Raw genomic sequence first — 8,494 nt, 5'->3', positions numbered from 1 at the left:
TCTTACTTGGTTAAAGTCAGGTTATTCTAACTACTCAGACTCTATGTCTTACTTGGTTAAAGTCAGGTTATTCTAACTACTCAGACTCTAAGTCTTACTTGGTTAAAGTCAGGTTATTCTAACTACTCAGACTCTAAGTCTTACTTGGTTAAAGTCACGTTATTCTAACTACTCAGACTCTTAGTCTTAATTGGTTGAAGTCAGGTTATTCTAACTACTCAGACTATATGTCTTACTTGGTTAAAGTCAGGTTATTCTAACTACTCAGACTCTCAGTCTTTCTTGGTTAAAGTCACGTTATTCTAACTACTCAGACTATATGTGTTACTTGGTTAAAGTCAGGTTATTCAAACTACTCAGACTCTCAGTCTTGCTTGGTTAAAGTCAGGTTATTCTAACTTCTCAGACTCTATGTCTTTCTTGGTTAAAGTCAGGTTATTCTAACTACTCAGACTCTAAGTCTTACTTGGTTAAAGTCAGGTTATTCTAACTACTCAGACTCTCAGTCTTACTTGGTTAAATTCAGGTTATTCTAACTACTCAGACTCTCAGTCTTACTTGGTTAAAGTCAGGTTATTCTAACTACTCAGACTCTCAGTCTTACTTGGTTGAAGTCAGGTTATTCTATCTACTCAGACTCTCAGTCTTACTTGGTTAAAGTCAGGTCATTCTAACTACTCAGACTCTCAGTCTTGCTTGGTTAAAGTCAGGTTATTCTAACTACTCAGACTCTCAGTTTACTTGGTTAAAGTCAGGTTATTCTAACTACTCAGACTCGAAGTCTTACTTGGTTGAAGTCACGTTATTCAACCTACTCAGACTCTAAGTCTTACTTGGTTAAAGTCAGGTTATTCTAACTACTCAGACTCTCAGTCTTACTTGGTTAAAGTCAGGTTATTCTAACTGATCAGACTCTAAGTCTTACTTGGTTAAAGTCAGGTTATTCTAACTGATCAGACTCTAAGTCTTACTTGGTTAAAGTCAGGTTATTCTAACTACTCAGACTCTAAGTCTTACTTGGTTAAAGTCACGTTATTCTAACTACTCAGACTCTAAGTCTTACTTGGTTAAAGTCACGTTATTCTAACTACTCAGACTCTCAGTCTTGCTTGGTTAAAGTCAGGTTATTCTAACTATTCAGACTCTAAGTCTTACTTGGTTAAAGTCAGGTTATTCTAACTACTCAGACTCTAAGTCTTACTTGGTTAAAGTCACGTTATTCTAACTACTCAGACTCTATGTCTTACTTGGTTAAAGTCAGGTTATTCTAACTACTCAGACTCTCAGTCTTGCTTGGTTAAAGTCAGGTTATTCTAACTACTCAGACTCGAAGTCTTACTTGGTTAAAGTCACGTTATTCTAACTACTCAGACTCTATGTCTTACTTGGTTAAAGTCACGTTATTCTAACTACTCAGACTCTCAGTCTTGCTTGGTTAAAGTCAGGTTATTCTAACTTTTCAGACTCTAAGTCTTACTTGGTTAAAGTCACGTTATTCTACCTACTCAGACTCTAAGTCTTACTTGGTTAAAGTCAGGTTATTGTAACTACTCAGACTCTCAGTCTTACTTGGTTAAAGTCAGGTTATTCTAGCTACTCAGACTCTCAGTGTTACTTGGTTAAAGTCAGGTTATTGTAACTACTCAGACTCTAAGTCTTACTTGGTAAAAGTCACGTTATTCTAACTACTCAGACTCTAAGTCTTACTTGGTTAAAGTCACGTTATTCTAACTACTCAGACTCTCAGTCTTGCTTGGTTAAAGTCAGGTTATTCTAACTATTCAGACTCTAAGTCTTACTTGGTTAAAGTCAGGTTATTCTAACTACTCAGACTCTAAGTCTTACTTGGTTAAAGTCACGTTATTCTAACTACTCAGACTCTATGTCTTACTTGGTTAAAGTCAGGTTATTCTAACTACTCAGACTCTCAGTCTTGCTTGGTTAAAGTCAGGTTATTCTAACTACTCAGACTCTATGTCTTACTTGGTTAAAGTCACGTTATTCTAACTACTCAGACTCTATGTCTTACTTGGTTAAAGTCAGGTTATTCTAACTACTCAGACTCTCAGTCTTGCTTGGTTAAAGTCAGGTTATTCTAACTATTCAGACTCTAAGTCTTACTTGGTTAAAGTCAGGTTATTCTAACTACTCAGACTCTCAGTCTTGCTTGGTTAAAGTCAGGTTATTCTAACTACTCAGACTCTCAGTCTTACTTGGTTAAAGTCAGGTTATTCTAACTACTCAGACTCTCAGTCTTTCTTGGTTAAAGTCAGGTTATTCTAACTACTCAGACTCTCAGTCTTACTTGGTTAAAGTCAGGTTATTCTAACTACTCAGACTCTAAGTCTTACTTGGTTAAAGTCAGGTTATTGTAACTACTCAGACTCTCAGTCTTACTTGGTTAAAGTCAGGTTATTCTAGCTACTCAGACTCTCAGTCTTACTTGGTTAAAGTCAGGTTATTGTAACTACTCAGACTCTAAGTCTTACTTGGTTAAAGTCAGGTTATTCTAACTACTCAGACTCTCAGTCTTACTTGTTTAAAGTCACGTTATTCTAACTACTCAGACTCTCAGTCTTACTTGGTTAAAGTCACATTATTCTAACTACTCAGACTCTCAGTCTTACTTGGTTAAAGTCAGGTTATTCTAACTACTCAGACTCTAAGTCTTACTTGGTTAAAGTCACGTTATTCTAACTACTCAGACTCTAAGTTTTACTTGGTTAAAGTCACGTTATTCTAACTACTCAGACTCTAAGTCTTACTTGGTTAAAGTCAGGTTATTCTAACTACTCAGACTCTAAGTCTTACTTGGTTGAAGTCACGTTATTCTAACTACTCAGACTCTCAGTCTTACTTGGTTAAAGTCAGGTCATTCTAACTACTCAGACTCTCAGTCTTACTTGGTTAAAGTCAGGTTATTCTAACTACTCAGACTCTCAGTCTTGCTTGGTTAAAGTCAGGTTATTCTAACTACTCAGACTCTCAGTCTTACTTGGTTAAAGTCAGGTTATTCTAACTACTCAGACTTTCAGTCTGACTTGGTTAAAGTCAGGTTATTCTAACTACTCAGAATCTCAGTCTTACTTGGTTAAAGTCAGGTTATTCTAACTACTCAGACTCTCAGTCTTACTTGGTTAAAGTCAGGTTATTCTAACTACTCAGACTCTCAGTCTTACTTGTTCAAAGTCACGTTATTCTAGCTACTCAGACTCTCAGTCTTACTTGGTTAAAGTCAGGTTATTCTAGCTACTCAGACTCTCAGTCTTACTTGTTTAAAGTCACGTCATTCTAACTACTCAGACTCTCAGTCTTACTTGGTTAAAGTCAGGTTATTCTAACTACTCAAACTCTCAGTCTTACTTGGTTAAAATCACGTTATTCTAACTACTCAGACTCTCAGTCTTACTTGGTTAAAGTCAGGTTATTCTAACTACTCAGACTCTAAGTCTTACTTGGTTAAAGTCAGGTTATTGTAACTACTCAGACTCTCAGTCTTACTTGGTTAAAGTCAGGTTATTCTAGCTACTCAGACTCTCAGTCTTACTTGGTTAAAGTCAGGTTATTGTAACTACTCAGACTCTAAGTCTTACTTGGTTAAAGTCAGGTTATTCTAACTACTCAGACTCTCAGTCTTACTTGTTTAAAGTCACGTTATTCTAACTACTCAGACTCTCAGTCTTACTTGGTTAAAGTCACATTATTCTAACTACTCAGACTCTCAGTCTTACTTGGTTAAAGTCAGGTTATTCTAACTACTCAGACTCTAAGTCTTACTTGGTTAAAGTCACGTTATTCTAACTACTCAGACTCTAAGTTTTACTTGGTTAAAGTCACGTTATTCTAACTACTCAGACTCTAAGTCTTACTTGGTTAAAGTCAGGTTATTCTAACTACTCAGACTCTAAGTCTTACTTGGTTGAAGTCACGTTATTTTAACTACTCAGACTCTCAGTCTTACTTGGTTAAAGTCAGGTTATTCTAACTACTCAGACTATATGTCTTACTTGGTTAAAGTCAGGTTATTCTAACTACTCAGACTCTCAGTCTTTCTTGGTTAAAGTCACGTTATTCTAACTACTCAGACTATATGTCTTACTTGGTTAAAGTCAGGTTATTCTAACTACTCAGACTATATGTCTTACTTGGTTAAAGTCAGGTTATTCTAACTACTCAGACTCTCAGTCTTTCTTGGTTAAAGTCAGGTTATTCTAACTACTCAGACTCTCAGTCTTTCTTGGTTGAAGTCACGTTATTCTAACTACTCAGACTCTCAGTCTTTCTTGGTTAAAGTCACGTTATTCTAACTACTCAGACTCTAAGTCTTACTTGGTTAAAGTCAGGTTATTCTAACTACTCAGACTCTCAGTCTTTCTTGGTTAAAGTCACGTTATTCTATATACTCAGACTCTAAGTCTTACTTGGTTAAAGTCACGTTATTCTAACTACTCAGACTATATGTCTTACTTGGTTAAAGTCAGGTTATTCTAACTACTCAGACTCTCAGTCATTCTTGGTTAAAGTCACGTTATTCTAACTACTCAGACTCTAAGTCTTACTTGGTTAAAGTCAGGTTATTCTAACTACTCAGACTCTATGTCTTACTTGGTTAAAGTCAGGTTATTCTAACTACTCAGACTCTCAGTCTTACTTGGTAAAAGTCAGGTTATTCTAACTACTCAGACTCTCAGTCTTACTTGGTTAAAGTCAGGTTATTCTAACTACTCAGACTCTCAGTCTTACTTGGTTAAAGTCAGGTTATTCTAACTACTCAGACTCTATGTCTTACTTGGTTAAAGTCAGGTTATTCTAACTACTCAGACTCTAAGTCTTACTTGGTTAAAGTCAGGTTATTCTAACTACTCAGACTCTAAGTCTTACTTGGTTAAAGTCACGTTATTCTAACTACTCAGACTCTTAGTCTTACTTGGTTGAAGTCAGGTTATTCTAACTACTCAGACTATATGTCTTACTTGGTTAAAGTCAGGTTATTCTAACTACTCAGACTCTCAGTCTTTCTTGGTTAAAGTCACGTTATTCTAACTACTCAGACTCTAAGTCTTACTTGGTTAAAGTCAGGTTATTCTAACTACTCAGACTCTCAGTCTTTCTTGGTTAAAGTCACGTTATTCTAACTACTCAGACTATATGTCTTACTTGGTTAAAGTCAGGTTATTCTAACTACTCAGACTCTCAGTCTTTCTTGGTTAAAGTCACGTTATTCTAACTACTCAGACTCTAAGTCTTACTTGGTTAAAGTCACGTTATTCTAACTACTCAGACTATATGTCTTACTTGGTTAAAGTCAGGTTATTCTAACTACTCAGACTCTAAGTCTTACTTGGTTAAAGTCAGGTTATTCTAACTACTCAGACTCTCAGTCATTCTTGGTTAAAGTCACGTTATTCTAACTACTCAGACTCTCAGTCTTGCTTGGTTAAAGTCACGTTATTCTAACTACTCAGACTCTAAGTCTTTCTTGGTTAAAGTCACGTTATTCTAGCTACTCAGACTCTCAGTCTTACTTGGTTAAAGTCAGGTTATTCTAACTACTCAGACTCTCAGTCTTGCTTGGTTAAAGTCAGGTTATTCTAACTACTCAGACTCGAAGTCTTACTTGGTTAAAGTCACGTTATTCTAACTACTCAGACTCTATGTCTTACTTGGTTAAAGTCACGTTATTCTAACTACTCAGACTCTCAGTCTTACTTGGTTAAAGTCAGGTTATTCTAACTACTCAGACTCTATGTCTTACTTGGTTAAAGTCAGGTTATTCTAACTACTCAGACTCTCAGTCTTGCTTGGTTAAAGTCAGGTTATTCTAACTTTTCAGACTCTAAGTCTTACTTGGTTAAAGTCACGTTATTCTACCTACTCAGACTCTAAGTCTTACTTGGTTAAAGTCAGGTTATTGTAACTACTCAGACTCTCAGTCTTACTTGGTTAAAGTCAGGTTATTCTAGCTACTCAGACTCTCAGTGTTACTTGGTTAAAGTCAGGTTATTGTAACTACTCAGACTCTAAGTCTTACTTGGTAAAAGTCACGTTATTCTAACTACTCAGACTCTAAGTCTTACTTGGTTAAAGTCACGTTATTCTAGCTACTCAGACTCTATGTCTTACTTGGTTAAAGTCACGTTATTCTAACTACTCAGACTCTATGTCTTACTTGGTTAAAGTCACGTTATTCTAACTACTCAGACTCTATGTCTTACTTGGTTAAAGTCACGTTATTCTAACTACTCAGACTCTATGTCTTACTTGGTTAAAGTCAGGTTATTCTAACTACTCAGACTCTCAGTCTTGCTTGGTTAAAGTCAGGTTATTCTAACTTTTCAGACTCTAAGTCTTACTTGGTTAAAGTCACGTTATTCTACCTACTCAGACTCTAAGTCTTACTTGGTTAAAGTCAGGTTATTGTAACTACTCAGACTCTCAGTCTTACTTGGTTAAAGTCAGGTTATTCTAGCTACTCAGACTCTCAGTGTTACTTGGTTAAAGTCAGGTTATTGTAACTACTCAGACTCTAAGTCTTACTTGGTAAAAGTCACGTTATTCTAACTACTCAGACTCTAAGTCTTACTTGGTTAAAGTCACATTATTCTAGCTACTCAGACTCTCAGTCTTGCTTGGTTAAAGTCAGGTTATTCTAACTATTCAGACTCTAAGTCTTACTTGGTTAAAGTCAGGTTATTCTAACTACTCAGACTCTAAGTCTTACTTGGTTAAAGTCACGTTATTCTAACTACTCAGACTCTATGTCTTACTTGGTTAAAGTCAGGTTATTCTAACTACTCAGACTCTCAGTCTTGCTTGGTTAAAGTCAGGTTATTCTAACTACTCAGACTCGAAGTCTTACTTGGTTAAAGTCACGTTATTCTAACTACTCAGACTCTATGTCTTACTTGGTTAAAGTCACGTTATTCTAACTACTCAGACTCTATGTCTTACTTGGTTAAAGTCAGGTTATTCTAACTACTCAGACTCTCAGTCTTGTTTGGTTAAAGTCAGGTTATTCTAACTATTCAGACTCTAAGTCTTACTTGGTTAAAGTCAGGTTATTCTAACTACTCAGACTCTCAGTCTTGCTTGGTTAAAGTCAGGTTATTCTAACTACTCAGACTCTCAGTCTTACTTGGTTAAAGTCAGGTTATTCTAACTACTCAGACTCTCAGTCTTTCTTGGTTAAAGTCAGGTTATTCTAACTACTCAGACTCTCAGTCTTACTTGGTTAAAGTCAGGTTATTCTAACTACTCAGACTCTAAGTCTTACTTGGTTAAAGTCAGGTTATTGTAACTACTCAGACTCTCAGTCTTACTTGGTTAAAGTCAGGTTATTCTAGCTACTCAGACTCTCAGTCTTACTTGGTTAAAGTCAGGTTATTGTAACTACTCAGACTCTAAGTCTTACTTGGTTAAAGTCAGGTTATTCTAGCTACTCAGACTCTCAGTCTTACTTGGTTAAAGTCAGGTTATTCTAACTACTCAGACTCTGAGTCTTACTTGGTTAAAGTCAGGTTATTCTAACTACTCAGACTCTCAGTCTTACTTGCTTAAAGTCACATTATTCTAACTACTCAGACTCTCAGTCTTACTTGGTTAAAGTCAGGTTATTCTAACTACTCAGACTCTAAGTCTTACTTGGTTAAAGTCACGTTATTCTAACTACTCAGACTCTAAGTTTTACTTGGTTAAAGTCACGTTATTCTAACTACTCAGACTCTAAGTCTTACTTGGTTAAAGTCAGGTTATTCTAACTACTCAGACTCTAAGTCTTACTTGGTTGAAGTCACGTTATTCTAACTACTCAGACTCTCAGTCTTACTTGGTTAAAGTCAGGTCATTCTAACTACTCAGACTCTCAGTCTTACTTGGTTAAAGTCAGGTTATTCTAACTACTCAGACTCTCAGTCTTGCTTGGTTAAAGTCAGGTTATTCTAACTACTCAGACTCTCAGTCTTACTTGGTTAAAGTCAGGTTATTCTAACTACTCAGACTTTCAGTCTGACTTGGTTAAAGTCAGGTTATTCTAACTACTCAGAATCTCAGTCTTACTTGGTTAAAGTCAGGTTATTCTAACTACTCAGACTCTCAGTCTTACTTGGTTAAAGTCAGGTTATTCTAACTACTCAGACTCTCAGTCTTACTTGTTCAAAGTCACGTTATTCTAGCTACTCAGACTCTCAGTCTTACTTGGTTAAAGTCAGGTTATTCTAGCTACTCAGACTCTCAGTCTTACTTGTTTAAAGTCACGTCATTCTAACTACTCAGACTCTCAGTCTTACTTGGTTAAAGTCAGGTTATTCTAACTACTCAGACTCTCAGTCTTACTTGGTTAAAGTCAGGTTATTCTAACTACTCAGACTCTCAGTCTTGCTTGGTTAAAGTCAGGTTATTCTAACTACTCAGACTCTCAGTCTTACTTGGTTAAAGTCAGGTTATTCTAACTACTCAGACTTTCAGTCTGACTTGGTTAAAGTCAGGTTATTCTAAC

This window comes from Blennius ocellaris (genome assembly GCF_963422515.1).
Source record: "Blennius ocellaris genome assembly, contig: SUPER_24_unloc_1, whole genome shotgun sequence".
NCBI classification, from domain to species: domain Eukaryota; kingdom Metazoa; phylum Chordata; class Actinopteri; order Blenniiformes; family Blenniidae; genus Blennius; species Blennius ocellaris.
The sequence above is the reverse complement of the archived record's forward strand: the minus strand, read 5'-3'. Positions refer to the sequence as shown.